The 16,404-nt window shown below is 43.5% G+C and overlaps 1 non-coding gene across 1 annotated transcript; it reads right to left on the bottom strand.

Annotated features, from left to right (window-relative positions):
• Nucleotides 1-1,199: 1,199 nt before the first annotated feature.
• On the bottom strand, nt 1,200-1,391 carry LOC132208767 (U2 spliceosomal RNA). Its single transcript, XR_009444916.1, has one exon. It is a non-coding gene; the product is annotated as a U2 spliceosomal RNA (small nuclear RNA).
• Between the last annotated feature and the right edge of the window lie 15,013 nt (nt 1,392-16,404).

The raw sequence follows: 16,404 nt of genomic DNA, 5'->3' as shown, positions 1-16,404 counted from the left end.
AACCAGGCAAGACAGGAGCACTGTGGGACATTAGGTCCGAGTTGAGACATCAAAGTGCAAAAATGCCAGGGAAAGGCAGAGATATTGTGCCAGGCCCTGAGCAGAACATGCCTCAGGTGCTGAAAAGCATGTAGAGTTCTGACAGCAACAATGTACTTTGTGGGCAGGCAATTCTGCATCTTGATGGAGCATTTTTATTTCACTCTGGCTCATTTTGCTAGATCCGCAAATATCTATTGGTCTGGCTAATGTGAGAAATGGCTTTCGGCGTAATATGCCACTGACTTGGTCATTCACAGTTGTGTCCCACATCAGTGAGTCAGTAATCTGATTAAACTCACAGGCCTCGACTTGCGAAAAATAAAGCAGCCACATGCACATCTGTTTGATTGGTTGCCTTTGCACTCAAATGAAAAATGTGCGTTGTATACACCATATCCTTTCCTGGCTCACAGTGTTCCCAAAATCTCTCATTCAATACATCCAAGTCATCATCATCAAGTTCAAAATTAGTGAATACTTTGATAGCATTTTTTTCTGAAATGCTATTTGTAATGAGGTAGTGTTGGCAGGTGATTTTCTTTTACTTCTGATGCCATGTGTGAATATTCAGGGATGGTGTTGGTGGGAAGGTGCAGCATGTACCAGGGATGAGGCAATAATATTCAGAGTAAGTGCTGAACATGCAGAAAAGGAGAGATTAACGTTTACCTTGGAACAAGCATATTTAGAGAAAGTTGGGTGAAAGTACTGAGAGAAAGCATTTTAGTGGCACGGTGGCTCAGTGGTTAGCACTGCTGCCTCACAGCACTCGGACCCGGGTTCGATTCCAGCCTTGGGCGACTGCCTGTGTGGAGTTTGCACATTCTCCCCATGTCTGTGTGAGTTTACTCCCACAGTCCAAAGATGTGCAGGTTAGGTCGATTGGCTGTGCTAAATTGCCTGTTGTATTCAGGGAGGGGTACATTAGGAGGGTTATAGATCTGGCTGGGATGCTGTGAGGTTTGGTGTGGACTTGTTGGGCTGAAGGGCCTGTTTCCACACTGTAGGAATTCCATGATTATGGTTCCAGAGCATTGAGCATATCCCAGCATATCGAGGATAGTAGGAACTTCAAATGCTGGAGAATCTGAGATAACAAGGTGTTTGGACCTAGGATTTTTCAAGTTTTGATCAGTCTGCTTTTAAAATTGGTTTAATAAGACTTCATCATTCCTGGGAACACTGCAATACCACAATAATGCATGGAGAAAGTTCATATTCCAACTCCCTGCTCCAAAAATCAGTTTAATATAGGGTCCTTAGGCAAAGGACATATCAGATATTAAAGCTGATAGGGACAAATGCTTTTTCTGTGGTGTTGTCTTCACACCAAAACCACTAAAAGCAAGGCCATGTTTCCACACATGAGATAGCCACCAACTGTGAACACTTGGTATAATAAACACTTGATCCTATTTTCCACCAGCCTGACTGTGTGCAAAGACTTGTAAATCACTGCTGACAGTTTTTACTGTTGTTCCCAAACTCCTGGGTTTCTTAACCAGGGCAAAGAAGTCAGTTTGCACCAGTGCTTTTTCATCACTTTTCTAGAAAACATCTTCGTAGTGAATGTAGATCATCGAAAATGTACCAATCAGATGAGGTAGGGCAGAGCTGACGTCACCAACAAGCCTCATCAACCAGCTCCATGACTAGCAGCGGGTCAGTGAGATTGCAGCAACAATCGGCAGAGAACGGCACGCTCAGAGAATGTCCCAGCACAGAGGAAGGTGCTTCAGCCTGTCACTCTCTGCATCAGCTGTCTGTACGGGTAACTTCACCAGTCCTTCCCGATGCCCTGTAAATCTCTCATCATTCAACTCTCTCCTGAGGGCCATGAATAATTCTGCTTCCAGCGCCCTCTCAGACAGTGCACAGCCGGCAGGAACCACTCGCTGAAGATGGTGGGTCCCCCTCCCTTGATAAATGTGACTCTTTGTTACAAAAAAAAGGCGAATCACTATCCCCTCCCTCCAAATCCATCCCACCCCGTCTGTTTCTTTGGAATGTGTAACTGCCTGCAGTGTCAATGTGCCTGCAGTTGCTAAAAGGGTCTGATTTTTATGCCATTCTATTCTGTGCACTAAGCAAACTGAACTGTTAGCAATGCATAAAAATGCCTGCCTCTTCCCAAATCAAATCAAATACTTGAAACAAATTCTAATTCTGATCAAGTAATATCCCTGTCAGGAAGTACTGGGTCACAGTTACAAACAGAATTTCTTAGACTAATCCATCTGACCTGGAATATATGAACTCTGGTCCCCAAACCACTCCAACATCCCTAACGTCACTCCCCGCCCTTCACGGAAATGAGCAGCGTGATGCTGCTGGATATTAAGTTCAGTACCTTGAAAAGTCACAAATGGTTTGGCTTCGACTCCAAACATTCCAATTACAATCTGGTAATTTAGAATTGCAAATTAAGATCCAAGAGCTGCAGAGATATAAAGGATGGAAACAGACTGATTGCTGCAACTTGTCTATTCGAACCAGATATCCTAAGTTATTTTAGTCCCATTTGCCAACATTTGGCCCCTATCCCTCCGTCCCCTTCCTATTCATTTACCAATCCTGATGCTGTTTAAGAGCTGGGATTGTACCACCTCCTCCGTACATGCAGCATTCTCTACATGTAAAACTGTCCCTCAGGTCCCTTTTAAACCTTTCGCCTGTCAACTTAAACCATGCTCTCAGGTTTGGATTCCTTTCCTTGAGAAAAAGATATTGACAATTCACCCCATCCAAGCCCCTCATGATTTTATAAACCTCTGTAAGGTCACGCCTCAGCCTATGACGTTACAGGGAATCAGCTCCGGCCTATTCAGCCACCTCTTCCTGTCGCTCAAACTATTCAATCCAAGCACCACTCTTGTAAATTTTTTTTTCCTGAAACCTTTCAGTTAAACAATTTTCCTGTAGCAGGGATATTATAACTGAATGCAGTATTCGAAAAGTGGCAATGTTCTGTACACCTGCATTATAACGTCCAAACTCCGATACTCAATACATTGATCAATAAAAGCAAGCGTGCCAAATGCCTTCTTCACCACCCTGTCTAACTGTGGCTCCGCTTTCAAGGAATTTTGCATCTGCACCCCAATGTCTCTGTTTGGTGACACTCCCCAAGGCCTTACCATTAACTTGTAAGTCCTGCCCTAGTTTGCCTTACCAAATCGCATCACATCACATTTATCTGAACTCTATCTGTCACTCAGGCCCATCTGATCAAGGTCCCGTTGTACTCTGAGATAACATTCTTCACTATCCACAACAACATGAATTTTGGGGCCATCGGCAAACTTACTAACCATCCCTCCTATGCTTCCATCTAAATCATTTATATAAAGTTATGGCTAAGCAGTGTCCCAGCACTGATTCTTGTGACACACCACAGGTCACAGGTCTCCAGTCTGAAATATAATACTCCGCCATCACTCTGTGCCTCCTGCCTTCAAGCCAGTCTTGGATCCAAACCATTAGCTTCCACTGGATTCCATGTGATCTAACCAGTCTACCATGAGGAACCTTTTCAAACACCTTTCCAAAGTGCATCCAAACAGTTTTTACCCGCTCTGTCTTCACCAACCTTCTTTGTCACCTCTGCAAAATCCTCATGTTAGTGGGACATGATTTACATCACACCAACACCAGAGTCAGATGACTGGGAACAGTATGTGAAGCAAAATGTGTACATGAGATAACAAAATGTGGAGCTGGATGAATACAGCAGGCCAAACAGCCCAGAGCCTCCACAGCCAGCAGCCCCAGAGGAGACAGCCACGCTGAGCTCTGCCGAATTTTCACCATCCCCCAGACCTCCCACTGACTGAGGTCAAACGGTTAGTCCTCAGTAAGGGGCTCACCTTTGTCCTCATTCACCCACACATCCACGAATGACAGTCACGTTAGGACATTGAGCAGTTTTTCTGCCACCTTTGCCTCTCCAGCTATCTTCTCCTCAATCCATCTTTGATCCGCCTCTCCCTCACTCCCTATTTATATCAGAACCCTCTCCCCATTCCGCTTTTCTGATGAAGGATCCAAGCCCGAAACGTCAGCTTTTGTGCTCCTAAGATGTTGCTTCGCCTGCTGTGTTCATCCAGCTCCACACTTTGTTATCTCGGATTCTCCAGCATCTGCAGTTCCTATTATCTCTGATACAAAATGTGTACATTACTGGTTGAAAATAATGAAATAATTTCATTGTCTTCAACTTTAAAATCAAATGCTGGAGTCTGCAGCTCAAAAGATATCAGAGCCACTGGGATCAGAGGAAACCCACAGTTCATGAAATGCCCAGGATTCAGGGTGATGTCACTGAGCAATTGCCCGTGTGTGATAACATCACCCACTTGAACACAGAGCATTCGGGTCTGCACAAACAGGTGGTGTGCACCAAGGAAGTGAGGGTCTGTGGAGTGATTGAAAGGAGATTGATCAGAATGATTCAGGAACTGAGGGATATTAATTGTAAGGTCAGGTTGGTGAAACTGAAGATGTTCTGCACAAAGCGAAGGAGACTGATGATCTTTGACAAAGATGTCTCGGCCTATGATACTCCCAAACATCCCAGATGTCCTCTTTTTTCAAAAACCGCAACTTCCCCTCCACAGTGATCAAAAATACCCTCGACCATGTCTCCCGCATTTCCCGCAACTCATCCCTCACACCCCCTATTCGCAATAATAACCAAAATTGAATACCCATTATCCTTACATACCACATGACCAACCTCCAAATCCAACGCATCTTCGTCTGACATTTCTGCCATCTGCAATCCGACCCCACCACCAAAGACATTTTTCCGTTCCTGCCCTTATCTGCTTTCCGGAAGGACCGCTCTCTCTGTGACTCCCTTGTCCGCTCCACACTCCCCTCCAGCCCCACCACCCCGGGCATGTTTCCCTGCAACCGAAGCAAGTGCCATGCCTGCCCCTATATCTCCCCCTTCACCCCCATCCCAGGCCCGAGGAAGACTTTTCACATCAAACAGATGTTCACCTGCACATCTGTCAATGTTATACACTGTATCCGCTGTTCCCGTTGTGGCCTCCTCTACATTGAGGAAACTATACGGAGGCTTGGGGACCGCTTTGTGGAACACCTATCCTCTGTTCGCAACAAACAACTACACCTCCCAATTGCGAACCATTTCAATTTCCAACCCCCCCAACTCCTCGGATGGCATGTCCATCCTGGGCCTCCTGCATTGCCACAATGATGCCACCCGAAAGATGCAGGAACTGCATCTCATATTTCGCTTGGGAACCCTGCAGCCCAAGGGTATCAATGTGGATTTCACAAGCTTCAAAATCTCCCTTCCCTCGACCACATGCCAAAACCAGCCCAGCTAGTCCCTGCCTCCCTAACCATTCCTCCCTTCTCAAGCCCCACCCCCATCCCCTATCCACTATCCTCACGCAACACCCTCCCAACCTATCCATCCTCCCTGGACTGACCTATCTCCCCTTAACTCCACACCTACAGTCACCTTCACTGGTTTGAACCCCAACTCTTTGACCTGTCTGTCTCCTTTCACCCTATCTTCTCCTTTGTCCACCTTCTATCCGCCTCCCTGTCTCCCTATTTATTTCAGAATCCCCTTCCTCTCACCCATTTTTGAATAAGGGTCCCGATCTGAAACGTCAAAATTTCCTGCTCCCCTGAATCTGCTTGGCCTGCTGTGTTCATCCAGCTTCACACCGTGTTATCTCGAATGCTTGGAGACTGCTTTGTGGAGCACCTACACTCCCCCCTCACTGACCAACCCCCACCCCCACTTCCCACCTACACTAACCTCACCTCTACTAGTCTCATTCCTGCCTCCTCGACCTGTCCGTCTTCCCTCCCACTACTCGCCCCTCCCTCCTCACTGACCAACCCCCGTCAAATCTCCCTACCTACCTCACCTTTACTGGCTTTATCCCCAACTCCTTGACCTGTCCATCCTCTCTCCACCTATCTGCTCCACTATCTACCTTCTATCACTGCCTCCCCCTCTCTCTATTTCAGAGCTCTGTTCCCCTACTTTTTTTCTGAAGAAGGGTCCAGACCTGAAACATCAGCTTTCCTGCTCCTCTGATGCTGCCTGGCCTGCTGTGTTCATCCAACTCCACAGCTTGTTATCTCAAATTCTAGCATCGGCAGTTCCTGCTGCCCCCATCACCATTCATGACTGGTTGTAGCAGAATAGTTGCAATCCTTCCACCCTGTCTGTAATGCATTAGTTCTGCTGTTTGTAATGCAAGCAGTTGAATGCAGTCGCTATAATGGGTTGGCATCAGTTTCAGGTACGCATGGTTCTGACCCCGGCATGTTTGCCTGCACTCGTCACTGAACCATTGATCAGCTTCATGGGAATCATAGACTGAGGGATTATCCGGGACAAAGAGTCACAGATTCTGGTGGAATACAATTCTGCTTCTGCTGCTGCTGCTGTGGTTTCCATCACGACATGGATGCCCAGTTTTGAGCTGCAATAAGTGCAATGTAATGTTCCCCAGTTCAGACTGAGTCCCCATTGCCCTTGTACGCAGTGACCTACTCTATTTTCTGATGTGGTAACACTTACATTTTAATATTCTCATTCTACTGACAGTCTCTCCATGGTGTCACATCTCCAATTTGTCACGTTGCTCAAAACCCTTTAACATATTCATCTGAACCTTTCCCTTTCCAGTAGGAACATCTTTGGGTGGCACAGTGGCTCAGTGGTTAACACTGCTGCCTCACAGCCCCTGTGATGTCGGCTCAATTCTACCCTCAGGTGACTGTGTGGAGTTTGCATGTTCTCCCATGTTTGCGTGGGTGTCCTCCAGGTGGTCCACTTTCCACCCACAGACCTAAGCTGTGCAGGCTCGGTGAATTGCCCATGCTAAAGTGCCCATTGTGTGGATTAGGTGAGTAATAGGGGGCTGGGTCTGGATGGCATGCTGTGAGAGTCGGTGTGGATTTGTTAGGCTGGTGGGCTTGTTTCCACATTGTCGGAAGGTTTTTAAAGTGAATGTTTCTCTCCCTGACCATGATTAAGAGCTCTGTACTGTCAGTGAGGCTAGAGTTATGTAGTTTCAGAACCAAGTAATTTTTTCACCTTGCACTGTCACTCACTTCTCAGTGTTTGGTGATCCATGTTGGACAGGGTGTTTGAGCAACTTTGACACACGTTTTTGGGATTTATTCAAAAACACAATTTGCTGAAGAAACTCAGCAGGTCTGGCAGTGTCTGTAGAGTGAAAGCAAAGTTAAGCTGTTGGACCCAGTGATGCCTTTTCAAAGCTTCCAGTTTCTGCAGCAATTTTTCATTTTTCAGATTTCCAGCATGCATGGTTCTTTGTTTTGTTGAAAATTCAGTCAGTGCTGATTCATTTCTGGAGAAATTCAGCAGGTCGAGATGCATCGGTGGAGACAGAGAAACAGGGTTAAGGCTTTAAGTCCAGCAAGACCCTTTTTCAGAACTGAACAGGTTCGGGAAGTGGCCTTTTTAATACCTTACGAGAGGTGGAGGAGGGCTAACAGAAAACAGAGGGTGTTGGGGTGCCGTGCAAAATACAAATCGGCTTTTAATTGTGTTGAAAGAGAAGCAGATGTACAATGGGAGTAAATAAAGTTATGAATGGGGGAGATGGGTTCCCTCAACTGAATGCAATGTTAACAAGACACAAACAAGACAAGGTCACATCGTCTATGCCATATTGTGTACATCATATCTTCATTAATAACCCTGAGTGTGTTGAGCATATGTGAACAATCTTATATGTCTACACACATACGCTGATTAAACAGTGTATATAAAATCATTTCTCCTCCGTTCCGTTGCAACCTATCGTGTTTTGTTCACCTTGTCAGTCGCCATTCCTTCAGCCAAATTTATTCTGTCTCTTTCTCTGCATTTTGTTTTATTCCATCTATGAAGAAGAAATTGCCTAATGGGCAATATCAAGTTCATCCTGTCCAGACTGCACAGCCACTGTCCCCTCTTCCTTACTGTTTCTTAATCAATCACATAGACATTGTCTCTGACCCTTTCCTCCCAATAAGCAAAGCTATTGGAAATGTAATGTTTACTTTTGGGCTCAGGCTAAAAAAATTGGTCAGGAAAGGCTGTATAAACTGCAAAAAAATTGTTTGCAACTTTAGAAGCAAATTATTGAAAATATTGTGTTAAAGATAAAATGTTGCCTTATTAGAGCAGTGAGAGGAAAGTTCAGCAAAACCCACATTTCCTGTCTTTCTCCAGGTTGTCGTGGCCAGAGACAGTGTTTAGATTGGCAGTTGTTGTGGTGGAGGAGACTTTGGTGAAATAACAACCTCTCATTTGGCTCTCAGGAAAATGGTTACATACGTCACACATGTGGATAACACGGCAGAATCATTGAGCCTGTGCAGAGAAAGTATCAACTTTCTCCTCTGTCTCTATCATTGTGAGAGGAATTGGAGATGGGCATTGAGTCCAATAGCAGGCAATGTCACCCAAACCAGGTATTGTTGTTACATTAAAAGTGTCAGAGTGGAAGGGGTTAACGGGAGCTGTTTGTTCAGTGACTCGAATTAATGTCAGTCTCCATGGATACTAACTGTGTCACTGGAGGGTTTCCCTCTTCTATTAATAAGGGGTTTCTCCCAATGCGTTATCCCACAGTATCTGTGGCTGTGGCATAATCAACACAATTGGGATCAGCAGCTCCAGAGATGTGGAGAGATCAGAATCTGTGACCAGCAGATTGGGATGTTCCAAATTATGGATCAGAATCTCAGAACCACAGCCGGGAATGTGACAACAATGTATAAGAATCTGAGAGGAATAGATTGGAATGTTCCAACAATGGACAGGAGTTTATCCTCTGGCCTTTTCTATCTTTCTATCAATTGGGCGCCTTTAACATTGTCGATAGAAGCTGTACTGATGATTATTCAAGCTGGTTACTATCCCATCCTCGCTATTGTTGGTGTTCCCGGTAAGTCTCTCTATCTCTGCCCATTCATTTATTCTGTGACCAGCGACTCAATTTCTAAGCTCTGTATTTGGCAAAGAAGGAAACTATTGTATTCACTTTCAATTACAAACTCAATTCTTATTCGAGGGTTTTTTTCACCTTCGCTTAACAAACATCTGAGGAAGAATAAAAGTGTTCATAAACACCGTTGGCCCATTTTGTCCTGAGCTGATTTATATCACAGTATTCCCTTTATCACCAATAATATTCCCAGTCTTCACTTCTGCCTCAGTGCTGTTTATGATTAAAGCATAATCTGCTCCTTTCCAGTCGCATTTCTCTTCTGGCCACACTTGCAGTTACTAAAATTTTGATTGTGTACTTATTCTTATCTCTACCTCGACCTATGTCAGTTGTAAAGTGTGGAGCCAGTTTGATTCTAAAATGAGCTGGTCACAGCTTTGTGTCAATGGTTTCAGCATAACCCGTCGATGGCCATCAAATGACAGTTTCCTTGAACTGTTTAGATTCTAGAACTTTCCAAGTAGCAGTGGTGCCATGTCCATCATCTCCTAAGTGCAGTGCTCTGATGTGTTCACTTGTTGACAGAGGCCATCTCTCTTCACCCCAACCCCCACTGACCCACTGCTGAGTGAATACATTAATTCTGTCTCCACAGAATAAGATATAGGAAATCTTTCAGAAATTCTACAGGACAGTGACTGTGAAAATGAGAAACTGTGGGAGATTAGAATTAATAAAGAGGAATTGCTCAAAACTAATTGAACTGAAGTTTGGTACTTTGCTCTGGTATGTCCCAGAGAATACATGGAGGTGGGGAAAAAGCTTGTGAAGGAGTTACAGGGTCAGACAGCTCTTCAGCCCAACCAGTCCATGTCAAACATAATCCCAAACTATCCTAGTCCCATCTGCCTGGGCTTGACCCATATCTCTCCAACTGTTTCCTGTTCATGAACTTGTCCAAATGTCATTTAAAACTTGTAACTACGAGAAAGAATTATTGATTACCATTCAAAATTCTTCAGATTCAGGAATTGCCAGTTCCTGCAGAATGGAAGTAGCTGTTGTAACGCACATTAAAAAAAAAACTGGAGTGAGAGGGAAATCAAAATAAAAATAAATTTTGGACAACTTGATATCTGTTACGAGGAAAATATGGAACCTTTTTTGAGGGCTGTAAAAACTAGACACTTGGGAAATCATGATATGACTTGGCAGAGTCAACTTAGATTCAGGAAATGGAAGTTATCTTTGGTAAACCTGTGCAGTTTATGTTAATTGAAACATCCAAAAATTTCAGATGTGTGTCCAAATTATCCCCGGAAATGTCTTCCATTGCTACTCCACCATCTTCCCTAAGATTCTATTCCTATTAACTCTAGCCAGTTCCTTCCTCATGATGTTTTTTTTAGTTTCATTACTCAATTGTCATCATGTCACATCCAAATGCAAACAATACATTTAAACTGAAAGAGGGAGCTTTGAGAGATAAAACATGGAGAAAGATTGGAGTATTCATTAACTTTATTTATGTCATGTATGTATGAGATAGAGAGAAAGAGAGAGAGAGAATATGGGTGATGAGATGTAAAAATAGAGAAAACTAGATTATCGACTGAAGTTGATGTACTTTCCTATTTGTTTTGGCAATTCCTGTGTGTTGTGATCCTTTGCCCAGTGCATGTACGACTGAGTAATATGTATATAACAGTTGAAGCATCCACACATGAGAACCAGTGGGAGTGGTGTATTTGAATTTACAGAATAATTTTGATATGGTTGCACAGAGGTGAGTGAATAAAATTAGAGTTGAGAGGTAAGGTGGAATATACTACCTGGATTGAGAATTGTTTAGTTGAGACATTACAGAGAATGGAGCCCTTTTCCAGGCTGAATGCTGCTACATTTAGGGTATCACATGAATCAGTGTTTGGACCACAGTAATTTAAAAGGCATACAAACAATTTGAATGTGGCCAGCAACAGCATACATCTCATTTTGTAATGATTAGATGATGTGAGGTTGGGATGTGTTGTGGTCACGAAAGGGCCTGTATGTCCTTGATCATAGGTCACCAAAATTAGTACATGCAGGGGTATCAGTCATGAGAGAAGTAAATGGTATGTTGTCCTTCATTGTAAGATGATTCATGTACATGAATAAAACCATATGTCTGCACATGTACAGCCTTGATGAAAGACTATTTATGGGCACTGTGCATAGGCTTGATCCCTTTTGTAATGAAAGAACTCCTTGCCACAGACACGGTACAAATGGTCATCACCAGTCTAATCCCTGAGATGATGGTACCATGAGGAGCGAGTGAAGAAAGTGAGTGTTTAATATGTTGTGCTGTGAGAGAATCAGAGATTACTGCATTAAAATTACAAAGTTGGTGATGAACTCTTATATCCACAAAAGAAATTGATAGGGTCAGAAATCCCATACGTGACCCATGTAAATACATGTGGATTTTACATGTAAAATGACATAGAGCCCCACAGTGATTCAGAGAGAAGCGCAGGCTCTGAATGAACTCTCCCCACATTAATCTGTGACCCTACACTGAACGCCATGTTGTTCACAATCCTGACAGCAGCCATAATACCCTCTTTGTGACATTACCCAGACCAACCAGATTCTGATCTCCATAGAGAACGCAAGCATGTCTTTTCAGAGGATGCCACTTGTGATTTTGCACAAAGCATTAGGCTTCCCACCACACAACTGTAAAGCTGCATTAAAGTACTGCATGTGTACCATGAACAATGGAGGCACGTTGAACAGCGTGAAGCAGACTATCTGTACAGCCTAGCTCCATTTGCTTGTCATGTTACCTCAGTCTGTTTTCATGTAAGTGACTGTAGGGTCTCAATGGCCTTCTCCTTTCAATATGTAGGGGGCTCAAGGGGCTGTAGAGCAGGGCCAAATGCTGAATTGATCCACCCTGGGTTCCTAAGGAACAGTTGGATGTGTGAACTCATGTGACATTGCTGTAACTGTGAGAGATTATTTTATTTTGGTTTCTTTTAAGAGAAGGATTGAACGAGAGGCACAAAGCTGTCTAGTTAAGACCATTGAGTAAACAGTCTTGAGAGGCCTTGGGTTTTTGTTTTAATGCAGCCTGAATGAGTGTGATGAGCTCGCACGGATCAGAATTTCTGAGTTTTGCTTTTCAGTTGCATCAGAAGCTACTGGTGTCTCAATGGAGTTGGAAGCTTCAGTGAATGTCTCCTGGCTGCAGAATTTTCTTTGGATGATTGGTTCCTCATCCTGAATTGGAGAACTGCATGTGAGAACCTGTGAATGAATTTTATTTCTTACCAAAGTGTCTGTTTATGGGCTGTTACTATGCTGGAACAGCTAATTAGTAATATTTGCTGTAGCTATTATACTATTAGGTTATCCACCAGAGCGAGGTTATTCTAAGTTCCTCTTTTTTGGTTCTACTTTGACTACAGTGTTTAAATAAATCATGTTTTGTTTAACATCTGTCAACTATTTCATTAACGTATCTCTGAATAAATGTCAACACAAAGGCACCACAGACCTCTGGGGAAGAGATTTCCCACTCCAAATGCCGTTTTAGAATTTCTTCTCGTCCACCTGATGGAATCAGAAAGTCACACAACGCAGAAACTGATTATTTTCCCCCACTGACTTGATATGTAATCTGATCTATTCCCATTTGCAAATATTTGGTCCATATCCCCCTCAACTTTTCCTATTCATGTACCAATCCAGATACTTTTTTAGCTGTGTAATTGCACACACCTTCACCACTTCTGACAGCACTTTCTGATCACACATCTCTCTCTGCGTGAAAACTTTGCCCTAAGTTCCCTTCTAGGTCGTTCCCCTCTCACATTCAACCTTAGCCCTTTAATTTTGGCCTCCCCTCTCCTGGGAAACAGACCTTGGTTATTCAGACTATTCATGTCCCTCATGATCTTATAAACATCTGTCATGTCACCCTTCAGCCTCCAGCACTCCAGGGGAAAACACTTCAAACTGTTCAGCCTCTCCTGACAGTTCAAACCCTCCTGTCCTTGAACATCCTTGTAAATCTGTTTTTTTTGTGCCTCTCAAGGTTAACAATATCCTTCCTTTAGCAGAGCCAACCGATATGTGCACAGTATTCTTAAAGTGGCCTCATCAATGTCCTGTACAGGAGCAACATGCCATCCCAACCCCTATACCCAATGCTCTGACTGATTAGGGCAGTCATGACAAATGTGTCCTTCCCTACCCTGTCTCACATGCTCCTCCACATTCAAGGAACTATGTGTGTGCACTAAAGGTCTCTTTATTCAGCAACAGTCCCCAGGGCCCCAGCATTGACTGTATAATGATAGAAAGCAGTGAACTCAGAGCTGATACTTGCGGCACACCGCTGGTCACTGGTCTCCAGTCTGTAAAACAATCCTCTGCATTCAAGCCAATTTTGAATTCAATTGGCTAGCTACTCGTCTGGATCCCATGTGAGCCACCATTACTAATCTGTTTACAATTCCGAACGTTACCGAACACCTTCCTGAAGCCCATATAGAAAATGTCTACCACACAGCCTTCATCAACCTTCTTTATCACCTCTTCAAAATAATCAAGTTAGTGAGACACGATTTTCACTGCACAAAGCCATGCTTACTATCCCTAATCAATACTTACTTTTCAAACTGCTTGTAAACCCTATCCCTCAGAATCCCCTCCAACAACTTACCCAGCACTCATGTCAGCCTCTCTGGTCTATGGTTCCCTGGCTTGGCTGGTCACTGTTTCCTTTTCCAGTCCCACTCCTCCACTGGTCACAGCAAATTTTATATGTAACCAGGTTGGTGATGTGGCCGATGATATAGGGCTCAGACTGCGTCAGGGTCGGTGTAAGGAGCAAGTCAGGCAGTTTTCTTTAATCTGCGAAAACAACATATTTATGATCAAAACAAATTTACTCAAACTATGATGGAATGAAGAATGACATATGCAGTTCACAAACACACACACACACACACAGAGTCACACAAACACACACACACACACACACACACACACACACACACACGTATATTTGATGACAAGCTGAAATATTAATTTGAAAGAACATTGTCCATGTAACAGTTGAACTCATGATAAAAGGAAGAATGTGAGAGATTGTCCCAACTATTATTCTGCTTCCAAAATTTATTCTGCTCGCACAGGTTGTTGGCAATGGGATTATTTCCTGGAACTATTAGATTTGGCTGTATTCCCTTTGCTACAGGCAGTGGGAGATTCCAATTAATCCTCGCCATGAGTCCTCCATGAGTGGTAAAGATGATTGGTGCGTTTTCAGCTCTCATACATTGATGTGATGAGGAACAAGGAAATAGAGAGGGAGCGATAGGCTGTTGCCTTTCAGGTAGGTTACTTTTTCCCCTCTGAGTTGAATCGCACAATAACGCTAGCCAACCCCCAAACTGGAACGTGTGAGATCTCCTTGAACATTGTCTCCATTATATGCTTACATCACATTCCCTGCTCCATGTAGTTGTATCATTGCTGCTGTAATACACAGAGCAACATATGACTGCACTCGTTTTAAAGGTATGTTTATATGTGCCTGCATAATTTAAAAATAACATGTTTAATATATGTTTAATACATATATAATTTGTGTTAACAAGAATGTGTCTTATTCCTAAAGAAATACAAAAATTACTGGAAAAGCTCAGCAGCCTGGCGGCATCCATGAAGAGAAATGAGAATTAATGTTTTGGGTTCAGTGGTCCTTCCTCAGAACCTGTTTTATTTTTAAAATTATTTCCCCAGTTTTATTCTCCCGTACAAGAGGAAATATCAGTCAGGTCTTCACCATTTACACTCACCTCAAGTTCTTGCATTGTCAAGAGCATTTCTCGTTGTCAGGCCTAAACTGTTAATCCTCCAGAAACTGAATGTCTTCATCACAGGACGGTATATACAAGTTAGCCAGGAAGGAGCTGAAGAAAAGGCTTAGGAGAGCTATAATGGGGCATGAGAAACGTTTGGTGGATAGCATCAAGGAAAACCCCAAGGCTTTTTTACACGTATGTGCAGAACAAGAGAATGAACAGAGAAAGGGTAGGGCCAATCAAGAATTGTAAAGGGAATTTGTGCACAGAGCCGAAAGAGATAGGAGGGGTCCTTAATGAATACTTTTCTTCAGTATTCACACCTGAGAGGGACCTCGTTGTGGAGGAGGACGTTGTGAAATAGGTAGGCTAGAGGGGGTGGATGTTAGTAAAGAAGATGTACTACGAATTCTGAGGATGTTGAAGGTAGATACGTCATCCAGCCCTGATGGGATTTATCTAAGGATTCTGTGGGAAGTGAAGGACAAGATCGCAGGGCCTGTGGCGATGAGCTTTTCATCCTCACTCTCCATGGTTATATTGATGGAAGATTGGAAAGAGGCAAACATCATTCCTTTGTTCAAAAAAGGCAACAGGAATAACCCCAGAAATTATAGAACGCTCAGTCTTACTTCAGTGCTGGGCAAATTATTGGAAAGGGCTCTGAGAGATAGAATTTATGATCACTTGGACAGGCACAGTTTGATTCGTGATGTGCAGCATGGATTTGTAATGGTTGGATCATTCCTCACAAACCTTATTGAATTCTTTGAAGAGGTGACCAAACACGTGGATGAAGGTGGAGCAGTGGATGTGGTATATGCGGATTTGACCCAGGCCTTTGATAAGGTTCCCCAGGGTAGGCTCATGCAGAAGGTAAGGAGACATGGGATATGGGGAAATGTGGCAGATTGGCTGACCCTTCTAGGGCAAACGGTGGTAGTGGACGGGAAATATTCAACATGGTGCTCTGTTACGAGTGGTGTACCACAAGGATCTGTTCAGGGCCCTCTTCTATTTGTGATTTTTGTAAATGATTTGGATGAACGAGTGGAATGATGGATTAGTAAGTTTGTGGATGATATAAAGGTGGGTAACTGTGGACAGTGTGGACGGCTGTTCTAGGTTACAAAGGGACATTGATAGAATGCAGAGTTGGGCTGAGAAGTGGTAAATGGAGTTTAACCCTAAAACGTGTGAGGTGATTCATTTCTGAAGGACAAACTTGAAAGCAGAATACAGGGTTAACGGAAAGATTCTTGGCAGTGCAGATGAGCAGAGGTTCATGCTCAAAGTTCCCTGAAAGCAGGTGGATAGAGTTGTTAAGAAGGCTTATGGTATTTTAGCTTTCATTAATAGAGGGATTGAGTTCAAGAGCCGTGAAGTTATGCTCGAGCTGTACCAAAGCTTGGTTCAGCCACATCTGGAGTATTGTGTTCAATTCTGATCACCTCATTACAGGAAAGATCTGGAAGCATTGTAAAAGGTGCAGAGGAAATTTTCCAGGATGTTGCCTGGAATGGAGGGAAGCTCTTCTG

This window comes from Stegostoma tigrinum, unplaced genomic scaffold (genome assembly GCF_030684315.1).
Source record: "Stegostoma tigrinum isolate sSteTig4 unplaced genomic scaffold, sSteTig4.hap1 scaffold_53, whole genome shotgun sequence".
In the NCBI taxonomy this organism is placed as follows: domain Eukaryota; kingdom Metazoa; phylum Chordata; class Chondrichthyes; order Orectolobiformes; family Stegostomatidae; genus Stegostoma; species Stegostoma tigrinum.
The sequence above is the reverse complement of the archived record's forward strand: the minus strand, read 5'-3'. Positions and strand labels throughout refer to the sequence as shown.